Source organism: Lissotriton vulgaris, unplaced genomic scaffold (genome assembly GCF_964263255.1).
Source record: "Lissotriton vulgaris unplaced genomic scaffold, aLisVul1.2 SCAFFOLD_1840, whole genome shotgun sequence".
NCBI classification, from domain to species: domain Eukaryota; kingdom Metazoa; phylum Chordata; class Amphibia; order Caudata; family Salamandridae; genus Lissotriton; species Lissotriton vulgaris.
Window position 1 is genome coordinate 379552 of NW_028241206.1, and position 12693 is coordinate 392244.

A 12693-nucleotide genomic window follows, 5' to 3' on the forward strand; every position below is an offset into this window, starting at 1 on the left:
TTGCTTTCAGGGCAATAACTTAAACCCAATGCTAATAATTGTTTTTCAGCTTCATTGAGTTCTATATTAGTGAGGTTGACAATTGTCCGGTCTACATTGGTGTTCTTTTTTACTTCTTCCAATTGCGTCTTCTCTGCTGCCAGTTTCCGCGTCCTCTTGTTGCATTTCCTGCGTTGGCGGCGGCTCCTGTTCCTTTCGGTGTTTGTGGGTTTGGTTTTTGTTGATAACGCGGTCTTAGGGACTGGATTCTTTGTTCCCTGATGTCTTCCAGTTCCTCCGCGTAAGATAAAGGGCCCAACAATTTACTTGCTTGTCCTGTGCTTCCTCTATCGGAATCCTCATCACTGGAGATTAGACTTCCTTCTGAGCTGGCATTCTCTGGTAAGGCTGTTGATGTAGATGCCTGATTAGTCTTATCACCGCCACCTTGTGCAGCAGGGGCCATTTTATTCAATTTTTGCAGTTTCACCTGATCATACTTTCTCGCAAATGTGAACACCTGACCCCTGTCATAATCGTTCTTGTCCCTGGCAAATGTCCACACTTTTCTTTTTTTGATAGTGTCTTCCAATTTATTTACCTTCCGTGCATATCTTTTAAAAGTTTATCTACAGTTTCTTTATTATTGGTATCAGTGAGGGCATTCACTTCTTCTTGCAATCTTTTGATTTCCTTAAGGTCAGCTTCTCTGTCTATACGTGCATATTCTATCAACAGACATACCAGGCGCATCGATGCATCCAGATTAGATTCTGCCCACTCTTTCAATAACATTGGGTTAGGCTTTTCGAAGCTGGGTGCTAGGATTATGCGAAGTCCCCGGGGTATACGGCCTGCTTCATGATATTTTTCTAACGATGTAGCCTCCCACCATTTGGTGACCTCGCTCTTATGGTGTTTTTCTAATTGCTTTAGCACATTTTTAAGGTTCGGATTTTGGTCCTCTTTATTCGAAATTGCCCCTTCATTTGATTCCACTGTAGGTAAATTACCAAACAAATCCTCTGCCGCTTTTTCCCTGTCTCCGTCGGAAAATTCCATTCTTGCACAGCAATGTGTTTTTACACTTTGGTTAATTTAAAGACTCCCCCGCTGTACCCGCGCGGGAAACCGCTGACTGCTCGATACCTTCCCTCCTGCTCTAAATAGTGTCGTTATCACGTTTTGCGGAAAGAACAAATCACTGTTCGGTGTAGCCAGCACCTCCTCGTCTCGTCCTCCGACTCGCCGGGCTGTGTTGGTCGACCAAATCCTCGAGCCGCTTTCCACAATTTCCTTCAATCCAAGCAGGGGGCTGTGTAGCAGCCTAAAATCGTTTGCCTTAGTCCACAAGCCCGAGCCTCTGATGAAGTAGAGATACGAAACGCGTCAGGCTGGACTTCTATGCTGTTGCTGAAATTTGCATCCATTTCACTGCTGCTTCCAACAAGGTTATTAAAAGGCTGAACGTTACCTTGCTTGTGGGCCCCTCCTTTCCTGCAGGCAAACTTGTTGGTATTTTGGCGGCATGCCTGAGCCATGGAGGGAGCCCTGGGGCTGTGCTAGCCCACCATGGAGATGCCTTAACAGCGCCACCGAGAAGGAGCAAGGGGCCACTGTTGGTAGATAAAGGACAGCTGCGTTTTGTGATGTGATGCAGCACACCCCACTGTGGATTAATTTTGACAATTTGTGTGCTCAAGGGCAGGCTACCCACTGGGGAGGACAGGTAACTACAAATACCAGGATGCCATCTGGCTGGTCACGCCCTCTGAGGCGGGAGTTATAATGCTGTGTAGCTGCCTAAAATCGTCTGCCTTTGAACACAAGCCCGAGCCTCTGATGAAGTAGAGATACGAAACGCGTCAGGCTGGTCTTCTATGCTGTTGCTGAAATTTGCATCCATTTCACTGCTGCTTCCAACAAGGTTATTAAAAGGCTGAAATATATATATATATATATATATATATATATATATATATATATATATATATATATATATATATATATATATATATATATATATAATGTGAGCAAGACGGTTGTATCCGTCGAAACGCGTCAATCTAAGCACCTAAGAAAAAAAACTTGTTTCTGAACAAGACCCCACGGAGTCAGCGCCTGTTTACTGAAGTAAAAGGACAGGATTGGAGAAAATATATATAATATATGTATATATATATATGCCCTTTCTGGATGAGATGAGAGTGCAGCATTAATTATGCAAAAAAGGAAGCAGAGAAACCTGGATAATTCTTATGATCTACATGGAGAGCAGATCTGCTCACAAATGTCGTTTTTTCTAGCAGAGTTCTGTGTGGATCAGACACACTGCAATGCTTGTCATGAACAGCTCTGTTGAACTGTAGTGGGGCACAAGCTAATAGAACTGGGCAATGCAGAAGAAATCTGATGGTGTTGTTGTTATCTTCCCTATCTCCTCTATGGCTGGAGAGCATAATTTGATCATTTAGTTAATAGTGGGTGACCTGTTTGGTCTTCGTTTGCACCAGATGGGGAGTGATTTTCATTAACAGCGGATAGGCAATGCAAATACCATCTTCATCACAGGCCGGTGATATTTCAGTAGTGACATTGGTGGATGTGACCAAAATAGTTGAGCGGATCTTGGTGCACTTTAGAACTTGTTGGACAATTCTGTGTTGGTGTGCATTCAAAAGGACGGTCTTGATCCATCAAGGATGGGAAAACACAGAAGTGGTAAGGGGGCCATTAGGGATTGGCTTTGCACTTTGAGCCTTCCGGCCTTTGTACTAGAGTTCTCAAGAGAGCACCACAAGGAACAATTTCACTTTTTCTTGCTTTCATATCAAGCAGTCCCCATGTCAGTCTCTTAAATGACTTTATAATACTTTTTGCTACTTTTTGTTAAAAGACAATCGCCCTGGGATGGTCAGTTGGATAGTTTGAACATTTTAGCTGAAGTGTCATTCAGGGAGTTGCCTGTGCTGTGAAACTGAAGGAGGGGCAGACAACTAAGCAAGCATTCTTGCCAGGATGCCTGCTTCTTTGAAAGAAATGTAAATGCTCATAACTGGCTAATGTGCAAATGTAAAGGGGGTCTGGAAGCTGGTTTTGGTTTTAATTAATGGAATCACCTGAAGCTTCTTGATGACACACACTTATTCTTTTTGACAAGTATTGTAAGGGAGCTAACAGCTAAGCTGTGAAGTGTTTGCTTTTAAAAGACAGTTATATTTAAAAAATTGCTTTCCGAAGTCATACTCTTATTCTTTATGAGAGGTATTGTAAGGGAGCTTCGGTTAAGCTGTGAAGTGTATGAGTTTAAAAGTTGATTATAAAAAGGTTGCACTATGTACAGTCTGGGTATTACTAACATCTATATTTTGGAATTACTTTTACATCTTAACCGTTTTTGGGCATTTTGTAGCAGCCTATCTTATACTGTGTGTAATGCAAGTTTAAAATAATGGCTTACATGTTCACAGTGCTCTCTGCCACAGACTGGGACCTTGTAGCACTACACATAAACAAATTGACATTCTTCAACACCAATCAGGATTGAGGGGCACATTTATCATAGAGTTGAGTCTCCCTTGTGCCAGGCAATGGGGAGCAAGAGCGACAAATCTCTAAAGTTTGATTCATCAAACCACCTAAGACCACCTTGCATGGCCTTGCGTGGTTTGATAAATCCAGAGTAACACAATGCAGCGCAAATAGCTGCATTGCATTAATCAGCCCCAGGGAGGCGTTTTATAGGTCGAGAGTGGGTGCTCCCACGCAACACCCATGGAAGTTGGTGCATTTCTGGATTTACAATCAGTGGTAAACCTGGGAATGCGTCCAAAATGCTATGTCTCCCCAGGTGAGGAGAAATATCTTTATTTCTCCTTGTTTTTCCTCTTCTAATGTGTGCTACATTCTGCAGCACACATAGAAAGAGGAAATTACCTCAAAGGAGTGTTTTTGAGCAGAGAGTTGTCAATTCCTGCAGAAAAACAATCCAGTTTACAGCACAGTCCCTTTGCACCATGGCGCAAGAGTGCCTGCATTGGCTCTAGGTAGCACATTGTGCGCCAGCTCTGGGAAATGACAGGAATGCTGCGCTACGTGATTTCTTAATAAATATGCCCCTAAATTCTGTGGCTCTTTGGTGCTGCGCATTTATTAATAGAGGTTTTATAATGTACAATAGTGTATTCCCCACTGATTATCATAAGTTGCCTTTCATTTCTATGTAGACTGTGCATTATATGTAGTCACCTTAAGGTGAAAGACGCCAAAAGTTACAGAATATTTCATTTTTGAGCCATGCCTTTGACCATATCCTCACCCCCACACTCACTCACCCCACCCCCGTTGCACACAGTATCACAGTTTCCATACATTTTTATGCACTTCGACCATTGGTTTCGTATGACTTTCCTAAGACTTGCTAATTCTCTCCTGTTGTGACTTCTCACAATAGCCTTATTTATATGCATGTTTTTATGCATTATCAGTGCTGTTTAGAATCTTACCAACCAGCTACTTTTTGCCTTTTGTAATGATTCCTAATTGTGAATAAACCTTTATAAGTTTTATTTTGACTATTGTATTGTGAAGATTTTCTTTATTTGTACTAGGGCCCCGGTCCTTTGGGACTCACACGGCCCGATCCTATGCATTGGCCTTTTGAATTTATTAGTGCAAAGTTCTAACACCATCACTTCATACTTTAGCTACCACACTCAACATGACATCTAACATCTAATACTGCATCATTGTATATTGCTCACCAGATAGGATATTGACCTCCTTTTACCGTCTCCATGCCCAGTCTTTGACTAAAGGTTGGTGGCATCTAATAGATAGTCATGTGATATTGGTGTTTTTGCTCGCGCCAAAAGGTAGGGGGGCTGCTTAGAACATCATTGAAGAGAGCATGAGCAGATGGGGTGCGCTCACTGGGGTTCTGCTCTGCATGTGTTGACTCAAGAAAGTAGGATGATTTGGGAGATGATAAAGACTGAGATGGCTGTCTCCTCTATCCTTTGGATCTCCTATGGATCGCTTCTGTACATGATACATTGTAATCAGGTTGATGTGTGTCTGGTGTAGATCCAGATACTGTCAATGAAGCACAGAAGCATCACTTGTGCTCACCTGGCTGTATCTTGCGAGACTGGGTAGATCAGTTTGTGGCCTTCATAGAAATAAGTTATTTTCAATTACTGTTACCACAGATGTGGCCTCAACTAACACCTAAACAAGGAAAATATGCTAAGTGCCAATCCTCTACGATTAGCTCTGGCAAATGAGGGCTGAAGCCCAGCAACAGGTACCTATCTGGCTGAAAGACTTTTTTTTTTTAAAACCTTTATTTGACATTTTCAACCAGATACAGACACGGGCCTACAACCCCCAGGGCTGGCCGCTAAGCAATTGCAACACAATACTACGATCAAAACTTCAGACCCAGCCTCCCGGGGAGCATAGTCGCTACATCCACAATGCGTACTGGTTGGAAGACATATCAAATTGGAAACAGGATACAAAATGTTTCATTTTATAATATAAGATAGAAGGGTCAGGTGCCATACAATATCTCAAGCTACGAAGTGGGGGCGAGCAAATTAGCAGTGTGTCCACAGTTAATTGGTGTCATGTAGGTCAGTGGCGTTTAGGCAGACGACACCCGGATAAAAAAGCATACGATTACTGTTCGCGCCAACATTTATGCCCGCCCGGTGGCCCCGAAACATCGCGAGAGTTGAGGTACAGACGTGAAAGCAAAGATGGACCAAACAATGAACCCACTACACTGACCCGGAAAAGGAGAAAAGAAAAGGCCAAAGAGAGATAAGAAGGAAAAAAAAAGGCCATAGAAACAAATAAAAAACAAAACACCCATCCCCCAACCCCCCACCCTGCACCCCTGCAGATGACTACGGCCTACCCCCCTAGCAGCGTGCCTGTCGCCCAAAAACCAAAACCCGAAATATAGAAGAAACAGGGAAAAAAGGAAAAGAAATTAAGCCCCACCCGAAGAGGGGAAATGGAGGAGGGCTTTATTCAACGCACTCCCGGTCTCTCGCCCCCATCCTAACCAACCCCGCCCCGGACTCCGTTAATTCAATAAAACAATCCCGTAAACCATATTACCACAATGAACAACCCAGACAACAATCTCAGCCTTGGCCCCGTCGATGAAATTCGCTGAGTCCGTAAGGGGAAGAAAGCCCTGTCCTCAAAATGTCGAATGGTACACAAAAGTTGGCAGAACAGGGGTCCACAGATGAAAAAAGAATGGCAGGTCCCAAATTAATCGGCTGGTACCAGAGATGCCCTTCCCCGTCTCCGAAGCCAGGCTTTATCCCATCTGCCATCTTGATAGACCGACTGGGGAGGGGGGTCGACACAGTCCAAAACAGTTCACAGTACCAATTAAAAGGAACCAAAGTGGGGACAGCATGTAAATGTTCCGACAGTTGCAAAACCGGGGATTCCAATGGATTAATTGAGTCACCAAGCACAGTACTTTCGGGTAACTCCACTGCGATAGGGGCAAATACAGCTTCCAGCGCCGGGTCTAAGTACGCCACAGGGGCGTCAATCGAAAGGCGAGCTGGCCGCCGGGTCTCGGGCGTCAAGTCAGAATCCAGTCTCAATCCTTTGATTCCATCCGCCGCCAACAACAGGCTGCAGGTCTGAGCTTTAACTGTCTCCTGCAGTGCCACAAGGGCCTCTAGCACCGTCCGCAATGACGGGCCACTTTGAGCCTGCTCCGTCAGCCTCCATTTTTCCGTCTGGCATGGTGGTCCCCACGGAGAGGCGCCTTCTCCGGGGAAAGATTAGGCGGAGCAGGAATGAGCCATGAGGGACAGACTGTTAGCGTGCAGTAGCGCGTAGTGAGATTCCAGCCCAAGGGGCACCGGCGATATGGAAGCCGGACCCCCGGTCTGGGACCCCCGCAACACAGCACCGTGCGTCACTCGTCACCTCACCTCCTATAGAGCACCAGGCAGCAGATGGTAGCAGAGCAATCCCAAAATTCCGAATGTTCCAGAGACCGGACCCAACCGCATTCAACAGTCCGTTGTTGTTCAACTCGGACCCGGCTAGGCCAGTACTCGAGACCCCGGCTTCTCGGCTGTGTTAGGCCTCAAATCGGTCCTCGACGTTACTCCGCTCCACAATGTCGGAGAAACTTCGGGATCACATCATCGGAGTGCAAATCGGGTCACACACACGGATCCGGGGCAGGAAATCAGGATAAGTGGCAGGATAGTAGAGCGTAGGACGGAGGTCAGCAGAGCCGGGAGACTATGCGGCCATCTTGGTTGGTGTCGTAGCTCCTCCCGAATTCCCAATTCTTGATAAAAAAATGGGATGTTTGCCTTCATCTTGAAGTCAATTATATCATTATGAGGTGTTTACTGCTAAAATCCTGAGCTGAACTTTGAGGAATCCTGCACACAGAACAAGGTGGAACTGCAAGAAGAGCATCAAGATTGGTTGACCTCCCCTGAGTCAATACCAGATGCAATTGACTTAGGAAAAAGCTGTGTTTGTGCTGCCTGGGGAATCCTTGGCCTAGCATGGTGTTCCGTCAATACCAAAGAATGTTTTGACTGCCCTGCTTGACTCTAAGTATGACTTACTTGAGAGTGAAGATCTTGCTCAACGTACACCAAGAGAGAATGAAGAGGAGATCCTTTGTGTCTTTTACCAAGAGTGAAAGGAAGGAGGTGTTGAATCTCCATGGTTCGACACAGTGACATGCAACTTTACCAAAGTTCTCTTACTTACTCCAAATGAAATATTGATGACCTAGTCATGAATTGTCAGACCCATCCAACGCTGAACATCTCTCCACTCTCTGGAGGTTCCACCCCAATTCCACTACAAGGAATATGGTGTGTCCTAACAGCCAAGGACTCAGGTGTAAAGGGTCAAATTTGCAGGGCGCTTCTTCTGACCGTGAGCTTGCTGCATACCACACCTGTTTACCGCAGATTGAATTAGTTTACGACACACTGGCATAATCTGGTGTAATTCCTGGCATATCATGTTATGCAGAATAACTGAAATTATGCCAAGCCATGTAATTTCAAGTTTAATAGAGTAAAAAATCCTATCATGGGAACAAGACAAATTAACAGAACGTGAGCAGCTGATGTCCACAACAATTATTATTATAATATTTGTGCTAATGACTTGAGCATGCTTTCAGCCTAAAAGAAAGCGCTAGGGGCCCGATGTAGGTAAATCCCATTTACCGATTTAGAAATACCGAATCTTACCGATTCGGTATTTCAAAATCGGTAAATGGGATGTAGGTCCCAACATCTGGATTCGTTACCGAATCCTTAACAATTCTCTAATTACCGATTCGGTAAATACCGAATCGGTAATGCCCATTCATTCCTATGGGCTTTGAAGTCCATAGGAATGATTAGGCATTACCGATTCAGTATTTACCGAATCGGTAATCAAAGAATTCACAAGGGTGCAGGGGGTGTCACTTTGACACCCTCTAGCACCCCCAAAACGGGCATGTGTGCAATGTGGCACACAGACATGCCCTAAGGCTGTCTGTCACATGGCACATGTGTACATGCACAGATGTGCATGTACACAGGAATCTGTATTTTAACATGGATTTGTATTCCATAGTAAAATACCGATTCTGTAAGCCATGTGCCAAAGGTAAATTTTCTACCTACATTGCTTTTTCGGTAATTTTAACGAATCAGTAAATATTACCGAATCGGTAATTATTTTACCGATTCGGTACATATTACCGAATCGGTAAATATACCGATTCGGTAATGATACCGATTCGGTAAAATTACCGAAAATGTGCCCCTACATCTCGGTAGCCCTTTACCGATCGGAAACGGCAGAAAATCGGTATTTTCGGCCGATTCGGATCGGTAAAGGGCTACCTACATCGGGCCCTAAATGCTGGGTTTGTGTTCCACTTAATGTTTACAAACTTTTTCATAACTATGCTAAAGGAAACTATGCATAGTTTGCACACGCCTAGATTTAATCTCTTAATGACTGCAAAAATGTTCCCTGAACTGTAAGCCTTTACCGGTGTGGTTGTACACTGGGATGAGTGAATGTATGTCACAAAGAGTACTAACAAAACATAGGGCCCACCTGCATCCCACATTGAAGTGTGATGACCAAATGTACTATGGTGCTAAATGAAACATTGCTCCAATGCTGTAAAACCTTTAAATGTGAATAAAAGTCATGTAGCTTTATTTAAAGTTATAACCCAGCCTGGACATTATAAAGATTCTATACCATTCTAGTGATAACTGTGCCTGGGCATTCAACCCACAGCGCCCTTCACTAGTTATCCATTGCTGCTCTTCTAAACAAACCTTTAGAGAATTAAAGACTAAAAGGTATAACCTTGGAAGTTAGTGAGTTCTCATTAGTAAATAGTTTCTGAGGGTCTATGGACAACCATCAATACTTGCTAAAAGGGCTGTCTATTTGTTCATAAGTTCCATAGCCCCTGGTGGGCAGGTATGACATACTAGATGAATTGTTGGAGTTCCCAGTCTATCCACCAATTTAGAGGCGGGAGAACCTTTGTATTTCCGCCTGCAAAACCTTACACAAGCTGCCCATGGAGTTCAGGACGTACATCTGAGTATCCACCCATTAATACTTATCAAGGTACTTTTTTTTCTTTTCTTGACCCCATTAAAAGCCTGGAGATCCCGAAAAGAAACAAATACAAAATGACCCTACCCTGGAAGAAGACTCCAATGGTGTCAGGGTCCAAAGTTTTTTATTTTTGAAAAAAACAACCAAGCTTGCTGAGGAGCAGCATGAAACATGATCACTGTTCTGCAAACTTTCAATGAAACCACCATGACAGCAGCTCCTCAGAAGGTTTGGAGATCTCTGCCAGGCAGGTGGAGTCTTTAACTATGGCAGTCTGTAATCTCCCAGGGCAGTGAAGTACATCTCTTCGCTGCCCAGCCAGGGTCCATATGACCCCCTAAGTCGCTATTTGAAAACAAATCCTTTTTTCACTGTGCACATTTCCAGTGCTACAGAAAGCCTTTTTAACTCTCCATAGAATTAAATTCAGAAATGTAAAATGATCAAAGGTCTCTGTTAATGTGTGCAAAATCAATGTTTATCCAAGCATAATTGTCTTTCAAATGTAGTGATGAAATACTTATTTGTCTCATACCACTGGGAAACTGCACCCGGGAAGTTATGTGTGGATGGAAAGGTCATGGTCCAACAGAAGGGTTGGTGAGACGTATGGGCCAGGTTTACATGTGAGTGACCACATACTAACATGTTTGAGAACTAGCGTGTTTATTTATCTCTCAGTAGCATCCTTAGGACCAGATGTATCAAAAGTTTTTACCCAGTCTGTGTCTATGGGAAAATGTGTTCATACATGTGGGGCCCGATTCACAGAATGAACTTAAGACTAAATCCTAAACTTACTACTATTTTGGTATTCACAGAATGCACTTACTACTTTTGGTATTCACAGAATGAACTTACTACTTTCGGTATTCACAGAATGAACTTACTATTTTTGGTATTCATAGAATATACTTACGACTACTAACTTTACGTCCGCACCCGGGTCGTAATTTCCGCCTCCGGGCCGTAATTTACAGCCCTGCAGCGGGATTTAGGATTCCGGGCCGGAATTTACAGCTCTATGTCAGAATTTCTGATTTTAAGCCGGAATTTCCGATTCTGGGCTGGAAGATATGAATTTTGGCAGTTGGTCATATTAGCCACGGGTAAACGCCTGTCCAAGTGCCTACCATCCCCCACCATGGATCAGCTGGCACACTGCAGCCAATCGTAGCCAATGGCTCCATTTTGCCATGATGAATGTTGCAAGTGCCTACCATCCCCCACCACGCTCCAGCTGAAGCCAATTAATACTAACTGACCAGCACCACAAAACACATAAAAGCAGCATACATTGAAGGAACAGGTTTGGTCACAACGCTCACACTGCCAGAGAAAAATGGAACTAATGAGGAGAAAGAGGAACTTCACTGCAGAGGAGACCACCATGCTTGTGGAGTTCATAGTCAGGCACCACAAACGCCTATATGGACTCCCACCCTATTGCACCAGTGGGACACAGAAGGCAGCCCTATGGCAGCAATTAGCCACTGCTGTCTCAGCATTGGGGGAGGAGAGGCGCACAGTACAGGACATCAAGAAAAAGTGTCAGGATGAAAGGCAGAGGGTGAAGGAGAAGTACTTCAGAATTGAATTAAGCAAGATCCTCCCTGCTACATACCCTGGACCCCGCATCTGTCTTTCCCGACTGGAGGAGGATATCCTTATCACAATCCACCCCCACTTGGTCCATGGGCTGCCTGTCATTGAGGTCCGCTACGTGGTACCAGGTAAATGGAATGAAAAGAAAAAGTGCATGAAAAGATTGTCTGTGTTGCACTGTCATTGTGAGTAAGGAACTTGTCCAAAGTGTATATAAAAATATAGTCAGTCAGAGACTCATGTGTCACCCTCTGTATGTAGCACCACAAGTCCCAGAATCCTTTGCATTAGAAATGGCTAATCCCTCTCCCACTTTCTTTTGAAAACATGGGCACAGTACTGCTGCCGTACATACACAACCCTGCTGAGTAGCAATTGACAAATATTAGCAGGGAAGCGCCAGTACCAATGTGACATGCAATTCAACCCTTGCGCAACCAGGGATGCGTCGCATTTACATTGCTGTGCACTGTGGTGCAGGAATAGACATATGTGTGTTGCATCTGATGGTGTTTAGGGGGGTGCTTTGCTACAGTCATGTCGCAAGTGCGATGCAACTCCAACAATGCCCATGGACCGCACAGTCTTAACGTGCTGAGCCACTTCTTACGTCTGCTTCAAGCAGGCATAATGTTGCGTCGCAGCGGCCTCTGAAAAGTGACTCTATGAAATCTTGTAGATTTCACTGCATCACTTTTATGGGGCATATGCCAAATGAATGCCCACCCTGCTTACATCAAAGCTGACGCAGGTTCAATCTTGTGCAGGGTCTCACAACGTGACGCTTCACCATAGATGCGTCACGTTGCGAATAATTCAAAATGTGTCGTCTGTTATACACCACCGCTGTGTCACAGAAGTGACCTAACAGCAGTGTAAATCTTTTTCAAGGGGCATATAAAACTGCCACAAATTCTCCAAGAAGTACATCTCCCTGTGCCAGCCTAAATCACAAAGCAGAAGGTGAGAGAATCATCAGATCAAAATATGTCATACACATATTCTGATGTCCATTTCTCACTCTGCCATGCCATTACAAGCCCCAACACACAACTGCTCCTACCTGCCCCGTCTGCCGCAGTACTTCACATCACTGTTAGCACGCAGAAGACATGGGGAAATCCCTGAAAAGTTCCACAAGCACATTTCCCATTTGGTTACTTTTCTCTCTTCTCACCCATTGACACATCCAGCCAGAGCACAGACAACTGCAGTAGCAGAGGTCACCGCATCTACTCGGAGGAATTGACGACGTACAGAGGAAGGCATTACAACCTCACTAGCTGGTAAGTCAAACTGGCCAGGAGATGGTCAAAATGCATACAAATAGTGCCCACCTATGAAAGTCAAACAGAGATGCAAAAAGTGCTTCATTACAATTGGAGTTGTCAATGGACATTCACCATTACCATATGACATTTGTGAACATGTGAACAGCGAAAGACAAAATAT